Source organism: Spinacia oleracea, chromosome 2 (genome assembly GCF_020520425.1).
Source record: "Spinacia oleracea cultivar Varoflay chromosome 2, BTI_SOV_V1, whole genome shotgun sequence".
Taxonomy (NCBI): Eukaryota; Viridiplantae; Streptophyta; class Magnoliopsida; order Caryophyllales; family Amaranthaceae; genus Spinacia; species Spinacia oleracea.
In genome coordinates, this window is record NC_079488.1 from 56410488 (window position 1) to 56423059 (window position 12572).

At 36.1% G+C, this 12572-nt stretch overlaps 1 long non-coding RNA gene across 2 annotated transcripts; it reads right to left on the minus strand.

Moving 5' to 3' along the window:
- Positions 1–4401: 4401 nt before the first annotated feature.
- Positions 4402–10491, minus strand: LOC110794044 (uncharacterized). 2 transcript variants are annotated; one of them, XR_002534882.2, is made up of 5 exons: positions 10069–10491; positions 9778–9948; positions 5768–6022; positions 5034–5194; positions 4402–4947 (listed from the first exon to the last, which is right to left on the minus strand). It is a non-coding gene; the product is annotated as an uncharacterized lncRNA (long non-coding RNA). The 2 variants fall into 2 exon arrangements; XR_008927838.1 differs by having other exon boundaries at positions 9778–10489.
- Between the last annotated feature and the right edge of the window lie 2081 nt (positions 10492–12572).

Consider the following 12572-nt stretch of genomic DNA (forward strand, 5'->3'; position numbering starts at 1 on the left):
TTAGGTGTTGCATTCCAACATAAATCCTAAATGAGATAGAAAACTGCGAGAATCCTATTCCTAATATGATTCGGAAATAAGAGTTACGTATTAATTAAAATCCTAACGAGCCTAGAGTTCGTAACGGGCCCAGACGCATTCCGTCATAAAATTGATACGCGCTAAAAGACTCGAATTAATCTCAAACTCTACAGATTTCAGGAATCCAAATCTGACTAAAGAAAACAGCCCAGACCCTATTTTCAACGCCTGGCTCTGGGCGCCGAAATCTTCGGCGCCCAGGCCTGGGCGCTGAAAATACCTGGGTACGTGTTTTTTTCTAATTCTTTGTGGATTAGAACTCTGCAATTCTATCTTTCCACAAACTCTTCCCTATAAATAGACCCCTAAATTCGACGTGAAAAGAACACACACAACACAATTATATTCTGAGTATTGACTCCAACCCTTAGCCTAAGCCTCACGCTGCGAAATTGTTCACGCGTTCTGTCGCAATCGATCCATAAATCGAACAGAACGTATCCTGTCCCATAATTGAGATTCGTTAAATAAAAAGGAGAAATAGCAAAGTCAAAGTGGTTAGTTTTCTGAGAACCGTGACGCACCTCTCAAGGGTGCGTCGTAATGTGTCCCTTTTCGATGATTTAACTGCTTTCCTCTCCCTTTTTATGAACTGTTAAACTAACCTAATCTGATTGTTCTATCACGCCTATCAAATATAATATTTTTGGGAAATCGGATTATCATGCTAGGTCCCTTAATGCTATTTAAATCAGATAATCACGATCGAATTAGTATTATATGTTGCATATTGCTAAAATCAATTCAGATTAGTTTAATAGTTAACGCATGTCCCTTCAATTATTTATGCTGAGCTAGTAAGGATATCCTGCCTCTGGAGTTATCGACGAGCGAAGTACTCCTCTCGGTAGTTACAGTCCCCCGAACCCTCAATCTCTACCTTGCGGGTGTATGTTGAGAGATCCCCACACCAGGGATCACAAGGGAACTTACGGCCGTCGTGGTCAAACATAATTGCACTCCCTTTATGTCACGATAACCGGGTTTTGTCAGTTTTTCTCATTGTCGTTAAAAACTGAATGGTGACTCCTATATTACTAGTCAATTGGGTGTAAACTCACAGGAAATCCAATTACACTTGATTGAATAAAAAGAATCGTCACACCCACGAGGGACGAGGTCACGCATTAGCCTCGTGCTTTTTCGACCCCCTCACAAGAGTAATAGCGGCGAGGACGACGGCGAGAACGACGGTAGTCTGGCGTGGCGGCTGCCTGGTGGTTGGCTAGTGGCTAAAGCAAGCAAGGAGGGTTTGAGTTTTTCACGTGAAAGGAATAGAGGAGAGGATTGAGAGTTTTACGTGAAATTGAAATATGGGTAGGGGCTATGGGTTTACTTATTTTGGGCTTTGCCAACTTGGGATAGGATTAAAATTGAGTTTGTTTGAATCCAAAATCGGTTAAGATTGTTTTCCAAATTCAATCCTGTTTTCGTAATCCAAATTATTTTCAACATAAAATTCTAAAATTATTTTTGATTGCATAAATCGTTAAAATATTTAAAATGTAATAAAATGCTTTTCGTAATCCGCGCGTGAGGCGCGGGCAGCACTCGGCTGGGCAGGCACACGAGCAAGGCAAGCTCGTGCCTTTGGGCCGAAGGAAAGAGCTGGACAAAGGGAGAGGAGAGAGAGAGATAGAGAAAATTCCTGAAAATTAAGGTTGGGGATTGGGAAGGGGTATTTATAGGTTCTTAGCCCTTCATGGGCTAGATTTTAGGTTTTAATGTTGGGCTTGCTTACGGGCTTAATTGATATTAATTCCTTGCAAACCTTGTTGGGTTTGATCATAAAATTTGACTGGGATTAGATTAAATTAAATTCGTTTTCAAAATACGACCCAACAAATCCCGTTGAATTTATTTAATAAAAATCCGGTTAATTTATTTAATAAAAACAGAAACAACCACGGTTAAGGGGGAGGAAACGGAAGAAAGGACGAAGCAAGAGGGGATAGGAGGAGAGTGATTACGAGCGGCGAGGACGACGGCGAGAACGACGGTAGTCTGGCGTGGCGGCTGCCTGGTGGCTGGCTAGTGGCTAAAGCAAGCAAGGAGGGTTTGAGTTTTTCACGTGAAAGGAATAGAGGAGAGGATTGAGAGTTTTACGTGAAATTGAAATATGGGTAGGGGCTATGGGTTTACTTATTTTGGGCTTTGCCAACTTGGGATAGGATTAAAATTGATTTTGTTTGAATCCAAAATCGGTTCAGATTGTTTTCCAAATTCAATCCTGTTTTCGTAATCCAAATTATTTTCAACATAGAATTCTAAAATTATTTTTGATTGCATAAATCGTTAAAATATTTAAAATGTAATAAAATGCTTTTCGTAATCCGCGCGTGAGGCGCGGGCAGCACTCGGCTGGGCAGGCACACGAGCAAGGCAAGCTCGTGCCTTTGGGCCGAAGGAAAGAGCTGGACAAAGGGAGAGGAGAGAGAGAGATAGAGAAAATTCCTGAAAATTAAGGTTGGGGATTGGGAAGGGGTATTTATAGGTTCTTAGCCCTTCATGGGCTAGATTTTAGGTTTTAATGTTGGGCTTGCTTACGGGCTTAATTGATATTAATTTCTTGCAAGCCTTGTTGGGTTTGATCATAAAATTTGACTGGGATTAGATTAAATTAAATCCGTTTTCAAAATACGACCCAACAAATCCCGTTGAATTTATTTAATAAAAATCCGGTTAATTTATTTAATAAAAACAGAAACAACCACGGTTAAGGGGGAGGAAACGGAAGAAAGGACGAAGCAAGAGGGGATAGGAGGAGAGTGATTACGAGCGGCGAGAACGACGGTAGTCTGGCGTGGCGGCTGCCTGGTGGCTGGCTAGTGGCTAAAGCAAGCAAGGAGGGTTTGAGTTTTTCACGTGAAAGGAATAGAGGAGAGGATTGAGAGTTTTACGTGAAATTGAAATATGGGTAGGGGCTATGGGTTTACTTATTTTGGGCTTTGCCAACTTGGGATAGGATTAAAATTGAGTTTGTTTGAATCCAAAATCGGTTAAGATTGTTTTCCAAATTCAATCCTGTTTTCGTAATCCAAATTATTTTCAACATAGAATTCTAAAATTATTTTTGATTGCATAAATCGTTAAAATATTTAAAATGTAATAAAATAAATATACGTCAATTATATATTTATTTCTAAAATTCGTAAATTATATTTAAATATATTTAACTATTGTTAAAATATATCAATAACATTTATAAATTTACGGGGGATTACAGCCAAGAAAATAAAAGCAACTTGCCTCTTTAGGCATAACTCCCAAAGGAAGAATTCACTTCCTCAAATAACTTGTTTCCTACTATTCGAATACAAAAATAATTTCCTTAAATAAAAGACGCATCTACGTCTTCTTAAACATTGCCAAAAAACTAAGTAAGATAACCAAGCATCCTTTATAAATAGCAAAGGATAGCACTTACTATCCTTCCCATCCCTTGACATCTCTTCATGCAAGAATGTCCTTCACCTTCTTAAACTTTGAGCATCTAAACTTCATCTCAAATCGAGAAACTGATACTTCTTATAAGAAATCTGCAAGGAGCCAACCACCCAAGTGGAAGCTTCTGAATCGATACAAAAAAAAAGATGGTTTGACCTTAGACACATACCGAACCATGTGACCGCATTGTCATACGACCTCATTATCAAATGACTTCCTTGAAAACTAATATTCTCAATATGCTTTTAAATATGGACTCTACTCCTTCTTTTCTATTTCCAAAATGTTTTCAAAATAAAAACTTAGTTGGATACCTCCTTAATCCTAGTCAGTTCGTTCATTTCCTTGTTAAGCAATCGAGTGTGGATGCACCTTCCCATGTCTAATTCAAAAGAGGAAAAAAAATTCTCTACTTTATACTGGGGGCTAGCTTAGCCAACACGTCCATTCTCTTCCTTGACAACTGATTGAACTTACAAGACTTTTTCCATTGCGAATAATTTGGAATTAATCTACAACTTTTAACTGTTATCTTTCTACAGAGTTAAATCCGCTAAATCTGCAAAAAAGACATTATTGACCCTAAACTTAAAATGTGCATGCTTTCGTTTTATGTCTGTTTCTTTAAGTACAAGTCGGAAATCCTCGCTCTGACTAAAAAAGTGTCACCCGAGCCTTGATCCGGGCATACTTCAACTTATTGACCACCTTGACAATAGCTTTGTCGCCTAATATGACATCTACAAAGAAAAATGACAAGTGGAAATTACTACTCGTTCTTTGAGCATACCTTGCATTAAACAAGTATGCTTCAAGATGTTCATGAATTACTGGTAGCCAGATGCTTTCTGTTCATCCTGGACATCATGAACATGTAAAACATATGCCAAGCATTATATCACAAACCCAATCCCGTAGCCATGTTTGGGGCCTTGAGGAAAGCACTTCAAAACTGCTCCAAACGTCGATTTTATTGCAAATTCTCGATGCTAATGCTATAAATATGTCATAGGGAGCAAATCCTAGTGTACAGTTGGGTAAAACAAGCCTTAATATGCTAGTCCCTTATCTCATCTCTAAGCAATATTAACTACTTAGAATTTGCAAGTTGCTCCAAATTAAAAGGGCAATAAAACATCGCAAGTTTGTGAGAATTTTGATCATCCAACTGAAGCAAACATGCATGATAATCACTCTGCACATATTTGTTCGTACAGTTCAACCATTGCTTCAGAGGACTTTGAAAAGTCATAAGAAAATTTCTACCGCAAGAAAAGAAAGCAAAGGTAAACACTCGGGGGCTGAAACCTCGAATTCCTCTGCAAGAACGGGGCACACGCGGCAAGTCCTTTCCGCAAACCCCAAGTACTCATGAGGCATACCCCTCGTGACGCTGCATCTTACAAACGCTCTTCGCATCTACAACATTGAACAAAGGACAAAAAGAACAATTAAAATCTCGCATAAAATGAGATGACACAAAGTAAGCAAATCATTACACTTACCTGAGTAGGACTCATAGTCCCGAACATCTCCTGGAATACCAACAGGTTAAGCCGCCTCTTCCAACCGCCTCGCGGCACCCCCAACAAGTAGCGATGGGATATCCATAATTCTATCTCCCCGACCAAGGAATGAGAAAAGGCAAGCGCTCAAAAGCCCATAACTGCAAACAGACAACAGTAAATAAGGCTGGAAAGAATAATCTACATATTAGCATTCCGAAAAGTAGAGGGGCATCATACCTCAACCTAGCAAATAGCACATACTATTTCTTAGTTCCAAGTATTCAAATTCATAACAAGTTTGTCTTACTTGGCGGAGTCAAACAATTTTGTTCCCTGAGTACGAACATGCTACTAAGCTCAAATTGGTAGTAAACCCGTACATGAAAAATTGAGCAAAACAACTCTGAATACAAAATTAATGCATTTTCTATCATTCATAAACCACGTAAAACGCAAGCAACAAGCCAAGATTACCTACATTGTGTCCCAACATCAATTCGTAGGCACACTTGGGGGCTAATTTTGAGCAAGCTCAAAATTACCCAAAATCAACGTACTTGCAAAAGTTAACATGCTAGAACATTTATACATGTTATAAACATCACATGCAGTCAAACAATAGCAAGACATGGGACCAAAATCAAAAACCCCCAATTCAATTTGAGCATAATATACTCACGAAATTTACTCAAAATAAGGCCAAAACTCAAGTTAAAATAAAAAATACTTACATATTAATGGTTTGGGAAAACTTGGGAACGATTTTGGTGAAGCAAGCAACAAAATTTGAGCAGAAATGGTCAAGGGCCGAGAGAGAAAATAGAAGAAGAAGCAGCAACAAACAAATGCGAAAATGGCGAAATTGCTCTAGGTGCTCGTATTTAAAGAAGTACAGCGCTAGAATTTTCTAGCGCATAAAGTCACGCGCTAGAACATTCTAGCGCACTGATGGCATGCGCCAGATTATTCTGGGGCACAGTTATTCTCTGCAAAACAAAATCGGGTCACTTTTTCTTTTGTATACCGCAAACAACCGTTTATCCTACTCTATTTCCCTCCCGTAGAAAGAGTGACGGTATTTCAAAAAAATATTATTCTTCAAAAATAATACTTTATGCAGTTGGTCCATTACAGACAGCGACGTTTCGAGATATAACCATAACCCAATTCTGGTAATGGTTTTCAAACATTATTTCATTTTATTTATTTATCTTGTTTTCAAAAATAGAAAATAAAATTCCACCTTATTCAAAAATCAATCCAAGTTTAAGTTTTCTGTATCTGAAAAAGGGTTTCGTGATCGTTTTTCCCTTCGCCAAAAAGACGTGTGTTATTTAAAGGGTTCCATGACCGTTTTCCCTTTGCCCCCAAAAGACGTGTGTTATCTAAAGGGTTTCCATGACCGTTTTTCCCTTTGCCAAAAAGTCATGTGTTATCTAAAGGGTTCAGTGACCGTTTTTTCCCTTCACCAAAAAGACGTATGTTATCTAAAGGGTTCTGTGACCGGTTTTCCCTTCGGCAAAAAGACGTGTGCTATCTAAAGGGCTCCATGATCGTCTTTCCCTTCCCAAAAGACGTGTGTTAATTTCAAATTTCCAAACATATCTTACAGTTAAGTTTGTCAGTCATCGTTTTCAAAAAACTCCATTCTTTGTCTGAACGTCTTTATGACTCCGTGAGAAGTATCAGTTCAGGTCAATGAGTTCCAATGACTTGTGAGGGAAACCATCGACATTCCTAGTGATGACCCTTAAGTTGAATGTTATCACTCGGGGGCTTGTGAGACCCTCGCCAGAATTTGGTCTTATCTAGAATACGTTTTTAGACGCATTCCATCTACAATTACTTTGATTATCTTCTTAACCGGACTCAATCAAAGTGGGGGCTAACTGTAGACGCTACATTTTTCCCTAGGCCTAAAGCGGTGTGTTCAATGATGAAACCAAACACTACTTGTTTATGCCTTTCTAAGTATGCGAGAACAACCTATGACTGACTAACAATCCCGAAAACCATATTTCCATTTTTAGTAACTGCCATGCTTAACCGCTACCTAGAATAGTAACTGTATAAGATAGATTTCAAGTGATTGCATTGCATTAAGATTGATCCTTGAAAAGAAAATACAAGATTTGCACTCCAACTAGTATTCTTAAAAGAGATAAAATCGTGAATGAGATAGAAATTCGCAATAAAACCGGAAAAGTCTGGAAAAGTAGAAGTGAAAACCAGCGCTAGATATTTCTAGCGCTTGGCATCCCATCGCTACATTTTTCAAGCGCACCAAAGAGAGCGCAAGAATATTTAGGCGGTACAGGTTGGTTCTCCCCCAATCACGGCCAAGTTAAGATTTCAAGACAGATGTCAATGGCTCAGCCGGCATCAGATCTGGCGCATACCTTATATGAAGGGAAATGTAATAACTTTTTGCGATCTACAACTTTGATGAAGGAGCCTTTGGTTAAAAACGGTCGCAGGTAGGTGTAATAAGGTCAAACAGAAGTTCGACGAAAAGAGGAGAGGAGTTAGCTAGGGTAAGGGTTTTTCTTTTGTGTTTAATGAATATTTAGACACGAGATTTCATGCCTAAGATATAGGCTTCCAAGAAGTGGTAGAAAGATATTAGTAAATATTTTTAGAGTTGAGAAAAGACATAAAAACCCTTAAATAAATTTGCCATCATTTTTCTATTTTTGGATGCTCAATCCCTTTCAAGAACTATTTCCATTAAAGGAAATATTAAAAGTTTTTATTTTATAAATACTTTTGATAAATATTAAATGCAATTAAATTATCCTTTATAATTAATTTGATTTAATAATCATATAAATTCTTTTAAATGCTTACTTAAATTATAAATATATTAAAATTATATTTATAAAATAATAAAAATACGGGGTATTACAGTTATGCATAAATAGCTCGTGAATTACAAGCACTCTATATATCATAAGAGACACATATTATTCTAGGAACCCCTAATAAGATACTCTTAATCTTCTCCTTTAAATCAACATGTAACTCTAAGCAAATCCGTTTAGCAGTGTTTCTAGATATTGGTTCAACATTGTCATTAAGATATTTATGGATTTTTCTATTATTTTCATGTTCCACCCAAGAAAAGGAATACCCATGCCTCATTATAGCCTCCGCTAATATCCTTGATATGTTCATATTTTATAGTGTTTTAACCCTCGTCCCTTAGTACTTTTGGATTTCAAATGAGCTCTTCCGAGCGATTTTTAGTACTAATGTGCTCCTTGTAGTGTGTTTGTAGTTTCAAGTTCATCATTGTAGGAATTAGCATATTTTTGTGCATTTCCTACTCATTTGAATCAATACAAGAGATTATGTACTTTCGAGAGCACATACATTGAGTTGGAAGAGTTTTGAAGCAAAGCGAATAGTGAAAGAAGTAGAAAACCGATACTCGTCTACTATTTTTATCATAACTCAAGTTCTACAACCCCAAATGAAATTAATCTAATTGGGTTGGATTCTAGACTTCAATAGCCTTCCAACAAGTGGTCACTAGCCTAATTCCGACGAATAACGAAGGAGATATGGCGTTTTGAAGATAGAGGATCGTGCAGTTTGTAAGCGCGCCCGATCGGGCGGATAGGCACCCCATCGGGCGGAATTTCGCCCGATCGACCTGTTTGTCGAGTAGAATGCCCGGTCGGGCGGCCGTCTACCCGATTGGGCGACGCCAACCTCCAGCGTTTTTCGCGAGTTTTATTTCCGATTTTCGATTGTATGGCAAACTATAAATACTAAGCCCTATTATTTTTAGTGACATCTTATATTCTAGTTTTCAATACTTAGTTTTATTCTCTCAACTTAGTTTATTCTCTAAACTCATTGCAAACACTTAGTTTTAATTTCAATCAAAGCTTTAATTTTTCGTTCATCCTTTCGTTCTTCATTTAGGTATTGATTTCTACTTTGTTTATTTATTTGCTTTCGATTATGTTTTCAATAATATTAATTGCTTTGTCTATTGTTAATATGAGTGAGTATTTTAATTTCTAGGGTTTAGGGGATCCATGAATGCATGATTGTGATTAATTGTGGACTTGATTATTAATTAATTGATTGTGATTTCTATAGCTTATTATAATTGCTCGTCAATTATGTTCGGCCGGACTATTTTGATTGAGTTTGATTAACCTTAGATTATGCGCCGAGAGGTATAAATCTGATGTTTTTGGTTTGTGGCTATTAGATAGGAATTGTTTCTAGTACATAGCGAGAGCCTGCTAGTTATATTTTCCTAAGGAATTCATAAGATTCGAGAGATGCATGTTTTCCTAGTTATGATTGTTGATTGATTGTTGTTGTCCGTTGTCCAATCCCGGTCTGCATTTGTGGTGAACCGTTGCCCTAGATTCCCTTAATATTGATATTTTCCAATTTGATTATTGCCTTAGTTTAATTTACAAACCAAATCAAATCTCTTGTTACCAATAGTCTAGACTTGTCGATTAATAGTAGAAAGAACATTGTTTCCCTGTGGATACAATCCTTTCTTCCCTTGCTATATTTTTAGTTGGTGAACGTTAGGTTTATCTTTGATAGGAGTGCGATTTAGCCTATCAATCCTACAGTAGATATTTTGATCAATTGGCTTTCCAGACTTCTCATTTTCATGTGCACTCTTATAATTAATACAAGTTTCTAAATGCCTACTAAAATTAGATGTACCCAGAACATGAGGAAGCGTTATAACTTGCAGACTTACAGTACTTGCAAATTCCAATTGGCTTTCTAGAATTCTGATCAATATGAATATCAAAGTGCTTCCAGACCCATGAAGGCCTCTTCCTCTTTCCCGATACTCGCTCTAAGGAAATTGTCGCATTTTGGTCAATTTGGCTTCTTGTTACTTGATTTGTATTTCCATTTGTACTTTCTGAAATTGAATATATACCAAGTTAGGATAACTTCATTATTAATTTATTAGTTATAATCTTATTCAAACATATGTTGATTAGGAAATAGATGAAAGAAATAAGAGGAATTGCATATAAACATGTAGAATGAAAGTTAGGATTATCCAGATCTTCTTGTTGCATGATGATTTTGAGAAATTAATTTTGGAGTAGGAATAGATAGATGGACCAGAGAGATGTGTGAGTATTTCACATTTGGGAATTGAAATTGGGAATTTAGGATTTAGGTTTGAGATGTTGGAATTTAGGGAATTATAAAATAAATATATAAGGTAATTTAATGATTGGAAAATGAAATCATGGTTTGAGAATTGATCATGGGAATATGGAGTTATGGACAGTTCATTCAAGGAAAGCAGGAAGGCGGAACTCGCAAGCTAAAGGAAATGAATGGTAATGGTAAAGTGTTCTGGAAATTGGGAAGTGGGAAACGTGGGATTGTGGAAATAATCATCAACGATGGGCTGATGGACACCGACCACGTATGGATTAAGGATTTAAGATTTTAAGGTTTAATATTTGTAATTTTAAGTTTTTACAACAAATTCATATCTATATCTTATATTCTTTATTTCTTATCCTATTTAGATAAGACATTAATTAAAATACTACTTCGTATGACCATATTATACGAACAAAATACACCCCCTTCCCTAAAAAATTATCCCATATTTCTTTTTTGGTGTCCCTATTTATTTGCCCATACCTTATCTAATAAGTTTTTCACTTTCTCAAGGGTCCATTTAACAACTCATGTGAACACTTTACACCCAAATGCTATAAGGGGCAATCTTTTAGGGACAGAGGGAGTACCATAATACTAGTGAACTACTGAAGTACTGAGTATTTTGAAATAATGCACTCGTGTTAAATTATCAATGATGTTATACACGATACTATGATGAAAGCAAATAATAATGACCACTAAGGCCATAACCTTAGCTGTGTTAAGCTGAAATGAGATGAGAAAATATGAATTGGAAAGCTCAAGAATAAGTCAAATCAAATCAGTTAATCAAGCTAAGCTCAAATAAACTGAAAACTGGAAAATATGCCAAACAGACGGTTGAATAGTGATAATAGATACATTTAAATAATTATAATAAGTTATAATAAATTAAGATAGGTTAAAATATCTAAGTCAAAATGTACTTAAATAATACGATTTCTTTTAATATATACCCTTTCGGTTTCATTTAATTATTACGGGTTTAAATTTACATACACAAACTTAAATATTTGACGCCCTAAGGCCTTGAGCTGAACTGAGATGAGATGCGCTTCACTAAGCCTAGATATGATGAGATTGACGAGCTAAGATGAGACGAGATCTAGATGAACTAAAAAGATGGAAAAATAAGTCCAAATCATATGTGTTGACCTAAGCTCAAATGAACTGAAAAACGGTAAAATAAGTCCAAATGAACAATTGAGTAGTGATGATAGATAAGCTGTGATCAATTAAGATAAGTTTAGATATCTAAGTCAAATTTACTTATATAACACGATTTCTTCAAATACATTCCCTTTAATTGCTACAATTTTAATTTCACTTTTGCTAATGTTAAGACCCCTTCCATTTCCATTCATTTTTACCAGTTTAATTTTACACACGCCAACGTGAATATTTCACGACACTAAGGCCCTGAGCTGAGATGATGCACTGAGATGAGACGAGATGCGCTTCGCTAATCCGAGATGATGTGAGCTAAGATGAAACGAGATGAATAAATAGATGAAAAATAAGTCCAAATCGCATGAGTTTATCTAAGCTCAAATAAATTGAAAAACAGAAAAAATAAGTCAAAACGAACAGTGAGTAGTGATGATTGATAAATGTGATGAAAGATAAATTTAAATGAGTTCGGATAGGTTATGATCAATTAACTAGTTAGTGGCTCAGACGATGCCCCGAAGTGTTGGATATAGTTTGAGTTAATTTCTTTTACTCATTTCAAATTCACTTACATTTTTTTTTTGTATATGCAGTTTAATTTGATAATACTATGAATTTCATTATATATGCAGTTTAAGAATAAAATTGATTAACCAACAACAGATAAACTAAAATTTTGAGTAACTTACATTATGTGTGTAAAACCTTAGTTTATGTTATTTTACTTATATAACCATTTGTCTGTTGGTTCAGTGGTGATTGGAGATGAACTTGGTAGGCAGGACCCGTGTTCGATCCCCCGCAACAACAATTGGGAGGGGACTGAAACCTATCCACCCAGAACTCGCCCCGAATCCGGATTAGCCCTAAGGGTGAACCGAGTTCTAACACAAAAAACTTATAACTTAGAAATTTTTAAGTTAAAATTGTATATTGAGTTACAAAGTCGATATACACTTTGGAAGGAAAAAACACACATTTGATTAGTTAAAAGAAAGTGCAACATTATTTGTTTTCTATTATTTTCTCTGTTAATTTAATGGCTTTATGTTTGTTTTGATGAATAAATGGAGGAAACAAATTTGTTATCATAAATTGTTACTCAAATACATAAATTTGGCATTAAATTTTATACATACATATATAAGAACACATTTTCTCTTTTATTAATTGTTTTAGAGACATATG